Source organism: Cebus imitator, unplaced genomic scaffold (assembly GCF_001604975.1).
Source record: "Cebus imitator isolate Cc_AM_T3 unplaced genomic scaffold, Cebus_imitator-1.0 Scaffold31, whole genome shotgun sequence".
Taxonomy (NCBI): domain Eukaryota; kingdom Metazoa; phylum Chordata; class Mammalia; order Primates; family Cebidae; genus Cebus; species Cebus imitator.
This window is the reverse complement of record NW_016107346.1, coordinates 2,666,216-2,680,768: the sequence shown is the minus strand read 5'-3', so window position 1 is coordinate 2,680,768 and position 14,553 is coordinate 2,666,216. Positions and strand designations below refer to the sequence as shown.

The 14,553-nt window shown below is 39.5% G+C and overlaps 1 pseudogene; it reads left to right on the top strand.

The window, feature by feature from the left end:
* The first annotated feature begins 6,684 nt into the window (after positions 1–6,684).
* LOC108300929 lies at positions 6,685–8,870 on the top strand (annotated as a pseudogene).
* The last annotated feature ends 5,683 nt before the right edge of the window (positions 8,871–14,553 follow it).

Sequence of the window (14,553 nt, the reverse complement as noted above, 5' to 3'; positions counted from 1 at the left end):
AGACTCCAAGTTCAACATCGGTTGGCTTGGACAAACTATTTATCTCCTTCAGCTTCTATTTTCTCATCACTGAATGAAAACAATCTTAGTACCTACTAACTCACAATGGCTAAATAGATTATGATATGGCCACACAAAGGAATACTATGCAACCTTAAAAATAAGGTAGGCTTATCTCTGCTGTTATGATTTCTATTTTTATATAATGCAGGATTCTGAGGAGTAAATTTCATATACTTATGTGTGTGTGTTGTTGGGTGAAAAATAAAGGACTTCAAAATTTTTAAAATAAAGGTCTCAATGCATGTATATGTATATTATGCATTACACACAAATACTGCATATATGTCACATATGTGTATGCTCCACATATACCTTACATATGAGAGTGAAGTTAAAGGAATTGTGCCGGGCATGGTGGCTCACACCTGTAATCCCATACTTTGGGAGGCTGGGTAAGAGAAGTTCTTAAGCCTAGGAGTTCAAGACCAGCCTGGGCAACATAGTGAGACATCATCTCTACAAAAAAAAAAAAAAATCAAAAATTTAGCCAGGCTTGATGGTGTGCACCTGTAGTTCCAGCTACTCAGGTGACTGAAGTGGGAGGATCACTTGAACATGGGAAGTCGAGGCTGCAGTGAGCTGTGATTGCACCACTGCACTCCAGCCTGAGTGAAAAAAAAAAAAAGAAAGAAAAAGGAATCACTAATGTATTCACACAAACACTTATTGCATATATATTATGTGTGTGTGTGTGCACGTAATACAGATAGGTTCTCCACTTTTAACCTCATGTATAACACATCCACAGAGCACTGACAATATGCTGAGCTCTGGGCTGGATATATCAGTGAAAGGTGCTGGAAATATCAGTGAAAGTAAGAAAATCACAATCTTGCCTAAAAGGAACTTACATTCTAACTAGGAAGGCAGCCAACAAAGAAGTAAATAAATAACAGAATATTTATAGGTCGTGATTAATGTTATGAAAGAAATCATCTAGATGGTATAATTGCAACTTGGGGGGTTCAAAGAGAAGCTTTCCAGGAGGAGGTAATGTTTAAGCAAAGATTGAAGCAGGAAAATCAGTCAGTGATTCGCAGTGCTGGGGAAAGGGCATTCCAAGCAGAGGGAGCAGCACAGGCAAAGGCTAAGAGGTGGGAAGGAACTTACCTTGCTGAGAGGAAAAAGAGCAGGTCAGTGGAACATGAGCCTAGGAAGATGCTGGGGCAATGTAGTGAGTTCGGCTGAGGAAGCACAGCTTGTGAGCTTTGAGAACTGCTAAGTATTGGCTTTTCTTTTTTTTGACAGAGTCTTGCTGTGTTGCCCAGGCTGGAGGGCAGTGGCATGATCTCAGCTCACTGAAACCTCCACCTCCCCGGTTCAAGCAATTCTCCTGACTCAGCCTCCTGAGTAGCTGGCATTGCAGGAGACTGCCACCGTGCCTGGTTTATGTGTGCATTTTTAGTAGAGATGGGGTTTCACCATGTTGGCCAAGCTGGTCTCGAACTTTTGACCTCAAGTGATCTGCCACCTCAGCCTCCCAAAATGCCAGGATTATAGGCATGAGCCACTGCACCCAGCCTAAGTGTCAGCTTTTATTCTAAAGCAAGAAAAACCCAGCAAAGGGTTTATCCAAGGAACTAGCACCACTTGATTTATGTTTCTAAAAGATTCCCAGGTTGCTGAGTGGGCAAAGTCTTCCAGGAAAGTGTGAAAGGAGGAGGACATTACAGAAATCCAGGTGAAATATGGCATAGCTGGCAGGGTGACAGCCATGGAGTTACAGGGAAGTGGGCAAGCTTGGGAATTACATGAGAGATAAAGCCAGAATTTTGTTTTGTTGTTTTTGGGTTTTTTTGAGATGAAGTCTTGCTCTGTGGCCCAGGTTGGAGTGCAATGGCACGATCTCGGCTCACTGAAACCTCTGCCTCCCAGGTTCAGGCAATTCTCATGCCTCAGCCTCTCGAGCAGCTGAAATTACAGGCACATGCCAAGAACCCTGGCTAATTTTTGTATTTTTTAGTAGAGACGGGGTTTCACCATGTTGCCCAGGTTGGTCTCAAACTGCTGGCCTCAGGTGATCTACTCTCCTCGTCCTCCCAATGTGCTGGGATTATAGGCGTGAGCCACCGCGGCCCTAAAGCTAGAATTTGACTGTGAACTGGAAGGTAAAGTATTGGTCTGGGAGGCCATTGGCTGTGAGTTGCTCCTAGACTGTTCTTACCTAGGACAAATGGAACAATTCAGTCCTGCCCCACATCCCTCTCATTCTCCAGCAGGATGGCTTGGGCACTTGCTCATGGCCACAGCAGAGGAGCAAACCCCACTACAAAACAACAAGCTTTTTCTCAAGCCTCTGCTTGAGTCACAGCTGCCAACATCCCATTGGCCGAAGCAAATAAAACAGATACCAGAACCAAACGGTAAGGAAATAGACTCCACCTCTTGATGAGAGGAGCTGCAGAGCCTGCTGACTAAGGGCAAGGACACAGGAAGGGCTAAGGAATGGGAGACAGTGCTTTTCAAAGAACTAGAAGCTCTCTACTAACAGCCAGGGTCAGGAGACCATAGAGGCTAGCACAGTTGTGGAATGTTGAAAATGATAAGTGCCTATGACGATCAGCGACATCAGTCAGTTTAGGATTTATCAATAAAGTGATAAGAGCCAGACCATGAAATGCCCTAGGGCCCTAGGATATGCCAAAATTAGGGATTCTCTGCTCTTTGGACAGTTTTGTGTTATCACAACAAAATAAACTGCAGGTCAGCCTGAGAGCGACTGGCAAGTGCTTTCATTGTCCCTTTAGCTGCCCTCAAATGCAATGGTAAGTGCTTCCCAGTACTTAGTTACTTAAGGCAACCTGGGTGGGGTTATTCTGGACCCCAAGCTGGTATGCTGCCCTGGGAAGACCAAAGGAATTTCCCTAGAGAAGCAAAATTCCTGCTACTGTCTCCACACAAACCATTTCTACAGTTGGGTGGGGGAGGGGGGCGATGTGGTGGTGCTGGTGGTGCTGGTGATGATGTGTTTCCACTCTATTTGGTTTTTTGGGTTGGTTTGTTTGTTTCTCATGAGCTGTAGGGCCCTTGATGACATCAGTCATCATTTTTAACTTTATTTGGGACATGAAAGGATAAGCCTCTCCCTAATTTCTAGAAATATAAATAGCAAGGAAACAGAATATTAAACAAGCAACGGCTTTTAACAGAAGGTCTGCAGATGTTGCATGGTTCTCTGCATCACTGCAGATCTGTGGCCTGTCTCTGGGAAGGGGCAAAAAGCGTTGGGGCACCTCACTCAAGAGCAGCAAACAAAAGCCGAGGCCTGGCAGCCCCATCTGCTTCCCCCAAGAAGGAAACATTATAAAATAGTAATGTCACGGCCCAAGGTAATGCAGTTTCCCATGGGTCTCTGAGTTAACCAACATGCCCTTTTACACATAAACTTGGAATTGTGATGGAGGCGGGGTAGACAGCTGGACACACTGCCGATGTTGGCACGTGGTGCAAATGAAAAGGTACCATCTGTGCTACTGCTGAAAGATGATGATGCATAGATGTGACTTTTTAAATGTTCCATCTGGATATAATTAAATTGCCTCCTTAAAATAAAAAAAAATCCATATTTGATATATATCCTTTATCTTAGTGATCTCCATATAGTCTTCATTATTTTTATGGAATTCACTTCATGAGAATCTGACATGAAATATTAAAACCTAAAAACAAAGGTCTTTGGGGAGTTGACTGTGGTGTTATCGTTTCTCTGGCTGACTTGTTCTTGCCTTTCCTATGATTTCAAAAACAATTTCAAAATACAGAATTCCATACTATCCTCCTGAAAAAAACACCCTGACTGGAAAACTGGATAGACAGGTAGAAAGAGAAAGTTTGTCATCTATGCACAGGAGGAAGATAGGATGTGAATTTGTCAGAATATCCAGTTGCCTACATTTCTAAACCAAGAAAAGCTGCAATTAATTTTCTTCCCTAAAAACCATGTTGGTTCCAAAGAACATTCTGAGAATAATAATAAGGGTAATTATAATCACAACTTGAATTCAGAGTGACTTGCTTCTGAAGCATTAAAAGCATAAGAGGGAACAAAATACACAGAGAGGACTCTAACAGGCCTCTCTCCAGGTACAATTATAGATTTCAAAGCTGTTGTTACCTTACCATGGCAACCTTCATACTTAATTTCACAAATGTTGAACTTTTGTCATCCAATTTCTTTGGGGGAGTCCTTCAACTCCTGCTTTCACTGAATTCATGTCATGTCATTGCCTTCAATACTTAACATTCCTCCAAGTACACACTATGAGCTCACATCCCAGACCAAAAACAGCAGCAAAGATGAGGAAGAATTCGGCTGTGCTCTCAGCAAAAGCACTTAGATGTGTTCTTTCTGGCTGCTGAGAACCAACAACAGAACGTAACTCCAAAGGGTAAGTATCAAGTTCAAAAGCAAAACTTTGACCTTCAATATTAATAAATAATCATTAAGTATCTACCGTGTGCTGAAAGCTACAGGAAATACAAAGGTGAAAATAAGCCATATTATTCCATCTCACGACATTTACAATTTAGAAGGAGAATTAGATCCAAACCACTATAAAGCAGTTCCCAATGTGTGATATCCCCAAACTAGCAGCATCACCTGGGATTCTAGGAGAAATGCAGATTCTCAGGCTCCACCCCCTAGGCCTTCTAAATCAGTGCCTCTGAGAGTGGCGCACAGCAATCTGTGTTTTCAGAATTCATCCAGGTGGCTCTGATGTGCTCCAAATTTTGAGAATCACTGCTGTGAAGCAATAGAGCACAAATGCCATAAGACAGACACAAACTGCTTAAAGTAAAGGGAAAATAACATCCATTTTGGAAAGAGCACTTCCTGGAACAACAACATTTCCATGCAGCTTTGTGAGTTCACTAAGAAATTGAAATAGAAGAAGTGGATGGAGTAAGAGAACATTCTGAATGAGTGAAAAATGAGCTAAGCAACAGACTTAAGAAAGTAGAAGGCAAATGGAAGGGTCTAGACTGACTAGCATGTAAGGAGTCAGAGATCAAGGTCAGAAGATAGGTTGGGGGTCTCAAGAGCCAGTCTGAGGAGGGTGTTATCTAGCTCAGTGGACAATCATATGTTATTCAGGTCTTCAATTAGAGGAGTAACAAGATTAGAAGATTCATCTCATAGAATAACCTGGAAGAGAGGACGAAACATAAGGGTGGAGGAACAATTGAGTTGACAGTTGCAATAGTTTGGGTAGGTAATAATGAAAGTCCCTGCTGGGCACAGTGGCTCAGTCCTGCAATCTCAGCACTTTGGGAGGCTGAGGTGGGCAGATCACGAGGTCAGGAGTTCGAGAGCAGCCTGGCCAAAATGGTGAAACCCTGTCTCTACTAAAAATACAAAAATTAGCCCAGTGTGGTGGCACATGCCTGTAGTCTCAACTACTCAAGAGGCTGAGGCAGGAGAATCACTTGAACCTGGGAGGTGGAGGTTGTAGTGAGCTGAGAATGCACCACTGCACTCAAGCCTGGCCAACAGACTGAGACTGTCTCAAAAAAAAAAAAGTTCCTACTAGGGAGTTTGCAGGGTAAGTATAAAAATAAGGAAAGTAATTGGAGAGACTTCAAAGGACTACATTAATAGGTTTAGTAGCTGATTCAACATTAAAAGGGAAAGAATGGGGAAAATCAACACCTTCAGTAGCAACAAGAGATTTAGTCATGTCATAAACCAAAGAATAATAAGATTCGGAGAAATTGGTTTTGGGAGATTTGTTTGGACATAGTTGATGGTCTGTGATATGGTGCATACCACAGCTAGAATATAGGCATAGAGTTTATAATAATGATATCTGTAAAATTTGGTCACATAGGCTATGCCTGGTTCTGAGCTAGATATATGACCTGTATTATATCTTGTAAACCTTATACTGACTTTATGAGCAAAGCATTATGATCCTCTTTTATTTTTTTTTTCTTTAAGAGACAGGGCCTTGCTCTGTCTCCCAGGCTGGAGTGCAGTGGCACAATCATAACTCATTGTAACCTCAAACTCCTGGGGTCAAGCAATCCACCCACCTCAGCCTCCTGAGTAGCTAGGACTACAGGCCTGTGCTACCCTGCCCAGCTAATCTTTTTATTTTTTGTAGAGATTAGGTCTTGCTATGTTGCCCACACTGGTCTCTAATTGCTGGCCTCAAGCAATCTTTGCAACTCAGCCTCTCAAAATGCTAGGATTACAGGCATGAGCCATAATATCCAGGATGATACCTATTTATATTAGTTAAATTCGATTATGTTGCATGAAATAAGTTCAAAAGAAGAATGGCTTAAACACACAGGGCCTATTCTACTACATAAAAGACATTGAGAGATCAGCAAGTTTCTTCTAATGCCCTGCTTTAGCATCCTCCACTGGTGAATTTCATCCTCTAGGGTACTTCATGATTCAAGATTGCTGCTACAGTGCCAGCCATCAGGGAGATGACAGCTGTGAATATGGGAATGAGGAGTTGCTGAGAATAGGAATGTAAAAGAATAAGAGGTTGTAATAAAGAACCTTGGAGAAGGAGCACAAGAAAGGGCCTGGAAATTTCACAGAAAAGAGACAGAGAGGAAACTTCTGGCACCATGTCCACAAAAGACTAGGAAATGCAAAGCTTCAGGATGGAAAAAAAGATTGGTAAGTGGTGTCTAATGGTAAAGTCCATGGCAACTGAAAAATGCATATTGGATTGAAGAACGTGAAGTCCTTGGTGACCTTTAAAATAAGAGCATTATTCACGTTTTTCATGGCAATGGAAAAATTAGGGAAATGTTAGGTGGTGAAGCAGTGAAGCATTGATTCCTCTTCCATGAAGTTTGGTGATACAGAGAAAGAAATAAATGGTGGTAGGGCTTGAGTTTAGTGGCATTGAGGTAATGTTTTCATGGATTAGAAAACCTGAACACAATTTCCCTTTATGATGTCAAGTCTCTCCTGAGACTAGATTTAAATCACATGAGTGTGTGGGCTGGGACAGCCAAGTGCTTCTTCTATGATCAGCATCTCCAATACAGTATCTCCCAGGGAAAGTGAAGGAAGTGTTGGCTAATATTATATCATAATAAAGGGCTGACGTTACACTTTTTGAAGGCTGTCTGGTAAGCTTAATTCATTCATTTTTGTTTTTCCCTCCCAAAACTGGATGAAAACCCATCCTACTCTGGCTTGGGATCTTGAAGAAAAATTACATTGCAAAAGCGAGGATGTTTCATGGCCTTCTGCACTCCCCCAAGGGCAGCAAAGGCTCTCTGGGTGCTTTACATAGCTACAGAATCTGAAATGTAAGGGCTGTGGATCCATTTCAGCAAAAATAAATATCAGATTACAATACATTGTTTTTGCAGCTGACTGAGGCTTTGGTGTAGTGAATATTTCATTCTGCAGTTGCAAATTAAGAGAGAAGTTGCTGGCAGGGCAAAGTGTGGTGTTTGCATCATTTCTTTATAAAGCCATTTTCTCCCCTCAAGTGGTGCATTCCCAGAGGATTTTTTCCCCCCTCAAAAAATGCCTAGTGCTTTTGCAGTGCTCAGCATGCATGACTTGCTTTGAAGGCTGTTAAAAATAAAGACAGATAGTTGGACCAGTTCTCTTGGTACCTTTCATTCTTTTCTCCATAAATGTTTGCCCACTCCCTTCCACCTCCTGCCTTAGGTCCCTCCCTGGAAACCCTTGTACTATAAAATTATGAAAGAATGGCAGATACTGAAACCATAGCATGCTTTTGCATTTCTAATTTTCTAACCTGAAGCCAGCAAGCCATAACACCCTCGAAGCTTAAAGCTGCCAGAGGCAAATCCAGCTCTTCTGACTTTAAAATAGCTACACATCTTTCACCATTTTAGCTATTTTGAGGTAGATTTTCATACACATGCATGCTTGTTGAAATTAAATGCATTTTAATCTTTTTTTTTCTTTCTGGAGAGATAGAAGACTTGCGGACACTTGTTTTCTACCTCTTAGAGAATAAATTTGAATACCTAAGTATAAAGCTACCTAACAGTAAGTTTTCTGCATATATTGATTAAAATCAGTCCACAAATAGACCCACACAAATACAGTCAACTTATCTTTGACAAAGATTCAAAGACAATCCAATGGAGAGAAGATCCGTTGAATCTAGATAAGGACACTATATCTAGATAAGGATGCTATATCTTTCACAAAATTTAACTCAGAATGAATCATAGACCTAAATGTAAAGTGTGAAACCATAAAAATTCTACAAGAAAACCTAGGAGAAAATCTATATGACAGGGATTAGAAGATGAGTTTTTAGATATAATGCCAAAAGCACAATCTACGAGAGAAAAAAATGTTATGTCAGATTTTGTTAAAATTAAAAACTTATCTGAAAAAGACTCTTAAAAAACTGAAAGAATGAAAATAATTGCAAACACTTATCTGACAAAGGATTTCTATCCAAAATATAACAAAGAATTCCGAAAACTCAATAATAAGAAAAAAATTGAAAATTATAAAGATTGGAGAAGCCATTTGGATTGTGAGAGGTTTTCTCACTCTCAGAAGATTCTTCAAGCAATCAGTATGTCAACCAGCACAGATGTTTTTCTTTCTTCATATAATGAATATCAGGAATCCAAACCTATCTGAAAAGCTGAAGAGACACCATTAATCCCCACTGGAATAGCAGGTTTTACAGTAATTTTTGCATATGGATTAACAAATTAAAGATCAGGGGAAATATTAAAATGTCCCTTCACCTGATCCACATGTGTATGGCAGCCCAAGGCTTTGTTGTGGGAGCTATTCTCTGTATCGGGAATTCTGGGCAAAACCTAAGCCTTAGAAGAAGAAGAGATGCTGTCTTGGTCTTGTTAGAGGAGCTTGAATTAGTTACGCATTTCACTATTGAGGTTACATGTTTATATTGAAAATAAATTGAATGTATTCAGACAATAACATGGTATTTTGCATATTGGCTGCCTTTCTTGCAGGCTCGATTTGCTTGGTGACCAAATTACCCATGGCTTGTTCACTAACTAGGTCACTCAGGAGAGTCAAGTTAACACAAAAGAAACATGTCACCTACGTGGACTTGATAAACATGTCTACCTTTTAAAAATGTTAAGACGAAATCAGTTATAAAAAAGACAGTAGACCAACCTTGAAGTACCCCCAGTTTGCTGCAGAATATTGAATGCTTTGGTGTGATGTAGGAGTCCTATTTATTCTACTTAATTTAACTCTTTTTTGCCTGCCTTGTGAACTGGTTGGCTCTTTTAGAGCTCTTTCAAAAAGGTGCATGGAATATAACTTGTAAAGCCTCCCACAACTGAAATTGTATGTGTGTGTGTGTTTAGACCAAATCTAGGCTGGGTGCAGTGGCTCACACCTGTAGTCCCAGCACTTTGGGAGGCTGGGCATAGTGGTGCACACCTGAAATCCCAGCTACTTGGGATGCTGAGGCATGAGAATCTCTTGAAGCAGGGAGGAGGGAGTTGCAGTGAGCTGAGATCATGCCACTGAACTCCAACCTGGGTGACAGAGCAAGACTTTGCCTCAAAAGAAAAAAAAAAAAATCTAGAAAGCTGACAACAGAGCTACATAGTAATGGTATTTATTTCAGAATAAGAATTTTTTTTTTTTTGAGATGGAGTTTCACTCATTGCCCCGGCTGGAGTACAATGGCGTGATCTCAGCTCACTGCAATCTCCGCCTCCCGGGTTCAAGTGGTTCTCCTGCCTCAGCCATCCAAGTAGCTGGGATTACAGGCACGCATCACCATACCTGGCTAATTTTGTATTTTTAGTAGAGTAATTTTGTATTTTAGTAATTTTGTATTTTCATCATGTTGGTCAGGCTGATCTTGAACTCCTGACTTCAGGGGATCCACCCGCCTTAGCCTCCTAAAGGGCTGGGATTACAGGCATGAGCCACAGCACCCGGCCTCAGAAATCACAGTTCTAAACATAAGAATAGCTTAATTATGGATTCCAGTTTAGCTCTTTTATAACTGCAGAATTATATTTTTGCTGCTATTGTACTAGAATAATTTTTAAATGCCATCTTGAAAGGGAAATACGTACTTTAAGCACGAATGCAAAGATAAATGAAGAACACTTTAAATGTGTGCATTATGTTTATTTTCTCCATAAAAATCATAAACATCAAACTAAACAAATTACCTATAATGAAAATGATTAATGATTTATGAGCAAGCTGGTTTGGCCAGACATATGCAAACTTTGATATACTACAGAATACTTTATTACACTTGTAAAATTCTCTTGTCTAACCTGAACTTAATTCCATGGTGATAACATGGTAAGTGTATTGTTATTAAAATAAGTGACCATACCAAAATAAAAATTATATACATACAGTCACATTAGATAAGAGCAGCAGATAGAATGTGATCCTGATTTTGTAAATAATAATCATAATAAACACATAAGCAGAATATGCATGTAGAGAAAAAAATCATCATTAAAAAATAGGAAAAAAATTTACAACTGCCAAGTCCTTTATTCTCCCTGTTTTCAAAACTGTAAACATTTCCCTTCCTAGCTCTTATTTTTGTAAACTGAGCAAAAGGAATTATATTATGTGAAAAGCGTTTGTAGGGGAGAGAGAGTGACAGCAGATAAAGAAGAAAGATTTCCAGACTGGAGGAGGTTGCACAGTGAGCTGCAGTACGCAGACCCTATGCCTTGTGGCACCCTTAGGTGGTGGCAAGAACTCAGAGGAAGCTCAACCTAAGCACTGAGCCTTCTGTCAGAAGCAAAGCTCTGTAGGCTCTTCTGGGCCCTAAAGCAGTAGTCCCTGCCATCCTGAACCACTGGACACCTAGAGATGAAGGCTGCCATGCTTGGTTGAAGATGAAAGGCCTTTCCCCATTTTTCTAGCAGTGCTTAGAAAAGGGACCCCCAGAGAGCTCTTTTATCTCTTTCCACCATTTGAAGATACAGAGAGGAGGCTGTCTATGAACAAGTTGTGGACCTTCACCAGACATGGAATCTGCTGGAGCCTTGATGTTGGATTCCCCAGCCTCCAGGATGGTGAGAAATGAATGTTTGTTGTTTAAGACACCCAGGCTCTGTTTTTTTGTTATTGCAGTCAGAATGGACTAAAACTTACCCACTTGATACATATGAATAAGAAAACAGCTGTAAGGATATATGCCAGAATGGTTACAGGTAGCTAAGTCTGAGTAATGGGATTACAGGTGATTTTATTTTTCTTTATCAGTGCTCTTTATTTCCATTCACTGAGTACGTCAACCTCTGTAAAAACGGGGACTGAGTGGGTGGTTGGTGCAGTGCCTAGGCTCTGGGCTTTAGAGATTTAGGTCCGAAAGACCGCCTCTTTTACTTATCAGCTGTATGAATTCAAGAAAGTTATTTACATTGCTGAGCCTTATGTCCTCATCCATAAATGCCAATAATGGCAATCTTATAGAATTATCACAGAGATTATAATTATTCTACATAAAGAATACAGAATAGTTTCCCACATAAATGCACACATAAATACTTAAGATGATTATATACTTTAAAGGGGTAAAGTTTATGGTATGTAAATTCTGAATCAACAAAATTGTTTAAAAACATGAAAAAATACTTGTGATGCTTTTGCATGAATATTTAGATGAACTATGGAAAGAGCTAATCTGGCTACTCAGATGAATATAAAGTTAACATATGTCCATAATTTATATCTTTTATTTAAAGTAAAAGTAAAAGCATTGCTTTCTTCCAGCTTGTTCTTTAATGCCAACTTTGAAGCTACAAGAAGTTCTGCATTATAACAACTTTTTCCTAACAATGACTGAAAGAGATCCATAGTTATTTAATAAGTTATCAATTAGAGATCATGACTGTGCCCTTAGCAGATTGTTTAGAAAATCATTTAATCCCTCGACAGCTGACATTCTTCCTCTAATAATATGAAAAGGGCATTCCTTGTTATGTACTGAATTGTGTCCCCCCCCCAAAAAAAATTTGTATGTTGAAGTTTTAACCCCTAACACCTCAGGATGTCACTGTACTTGAAGACAGGCTTTTTAAGGAGGTAGTTAAGTATACTTCTTTATTTATTTATTGTTTTGAAACAGAGTCTCACCCTGTCACCCAGGCTGGAGTGGCGCTCTCTCTTAGCTTATTGCCATCTTTGCCTCCTGGGTTCAAGCAATTCTCAGGTCTCAGCATCCTGAAATAGCTGTGATGACAGGGGGCGACACCAAGCTCAGCCAGTTTTTGTCATTTTAGTAGACACGGGGTTTTGCCATGTTGTTCAGCCTGGTCTCAAACTCCTGGTCTCAAGCAATCCACCCACCTGGGCTTCCCAAAGTGCTGGGATTACAGACATGAGCCACCGCGCCTGGCCAAGAAGTAGTTAAATTTAAAACAGGTCACAAATGATTAGGGTGGGCCCTAATCCAGTATGACCAGTGTTCTTATAAGAAGAGGAGATTAGGACACAGACATACACAGAAAGGAGAAGCCATCCTCAATCCAAGGAGAGAGACCTCAGAAGAAACCAACCTGCCAACACCTTGATCTATGCATCCAAGGCTCCAGAATTGTGAGAAAATTAATTTCTGTGGTAAGCCACAGAGACAATGGTACTCTGTTATTGCAGCCAGAGCAAACAAATACAGCCATTTGTCTACCTGAGTTTTGGAAATATTGGGAGGAACCCAGTTGACATTTAGATGAAGTATAAAAATACTTTTTTACACAAGTTTAATAAAATTGCTATCATTTATGATGTACTTATTCAAAATTATAGTGTGGTAGCTATTTATATTCCAAGGTATATAAGCAAACATATTTAATTTTTATGTTAAAAATAAAGTGTGGCATAAAGGAAAATATCAAATTACAAGTGTTTGTGATCACCCTCTCCATTTCTTCCTGAGGATAAAAGAAATAGATAGTATTTGCTTGGTTTGTTTATCAGGGTATTGTTGTGGAATGAGAGAAGACTTGAAGAAGTTGAGAAGGTACAATTAATCTTCATGAGAACAAAAAGAGAAAAGATAGGAGAAATAGAAGAGCTAGCACAACTGGAAACTTTGGAGAGTACATGAGAGAGAAAAGATTCGTTAAGAGCTATAAGGAGTGGAATATTTTGGGGGATGGTATATAAAAAGGGTTATTAGGAAGGCATGCCACGTAGAATTCATTGTGGTGTCTCCTCATCCTTCCATGAAAAATTATCACAACATTCCCACATTATTCTCCAAGGTTTTAGATTTATATTGCTTTTTCTGACATTCCAAAATGTTGAAAAGTAAAATGAAAACCGGGAGCTTAAGACAGTTCGGTCCATTTAGTATTTTTCTCTTAAAATTTTCCACAATGTAGAATACAAAGTAAAATGCTATAAGGACAATGATTAAGCAAAGAATATTTTGAAGTTTACTTTTTCTTCCATTTGATTTCTCTAGCTTTCAAGTGTCTGCTACTTAGTCCATCTGTTCCATTATGTTGTTTTTGGCAAACAGATGCAGGAGAAGAACACTATTGCCTTTTCAGTTTTATATAACCCTAGAGATACAAGCATAATTTTAGTTGGGATTTCTTTTGTAGAGAAAAACTGCAAAGGATTAAAATACACCAAAATTTACTGTATGTTTTAAATGAAAATATAGGTACTGTCTAATATACCCTTCCAGATTACTTGATGCTATGGAGTCCCTATACCTTTTATTTTATTTGAGTTCTTTACAATTCTGCAACCAAAAAAAAAAAAAAAAAGAATGCAAATGATTCAGAATTATGCAATCATTACTAATTTCATCACTCCAAAAGAAACCTCATCTCCATTAACAGTCACCCTCCTTTCTGCCTTTCTCAACCACTGATCTACTTTCTGCCTCTGTGGATTTGCCTATTCTGGACACAACGCATATAAATGGAATTATGCAACATATGGCCTTTTGTGTCTAGCTCTTCTGAGGCAGCATGATGTTTTCCAGGCTCATCTATACTATAGCATGAATGAGCACTCATCCATTTTTATGGCTTGGGGCTGAGTGGTGTTCCATTGTGTGGATATACCACCTTTTGTTTGTCCATTTATGAGTTGAACATTTGTGTTTCTTCCACATTTCAGCTATTACAAATAACACTGCTATGAAAAAAAAAAAAGAAATGCAAATAATATCCACATTCAATTTTTCCAAGGCACCCATGGCTTCTTTATCACATTCAGATACTTTTTACTTGTTTTCAGCTCTTGCTTAGATTATTTAAGAGTCTCGAGTTGATTTTTAAAGCCACAAGAAACACTTTTTCCTTTTCCTACTTGTTCATGAAATTGAGGGACCAGAGCACTGGGATCTAGTTGAACCTCTACAAATACGGAAATGAATTTGGTGGAGGTTCAGCTGATTCCTTCTACCCAAACAAGCCATTTTGGAACCAATTATGGAAATTCAAATTCATTCTGACATTTGTAAAAGCCTATGTGTTCTCTTCGAATTGTTCTTTGAACTGGTTAACATCTTACTGGTTTCCTCATTA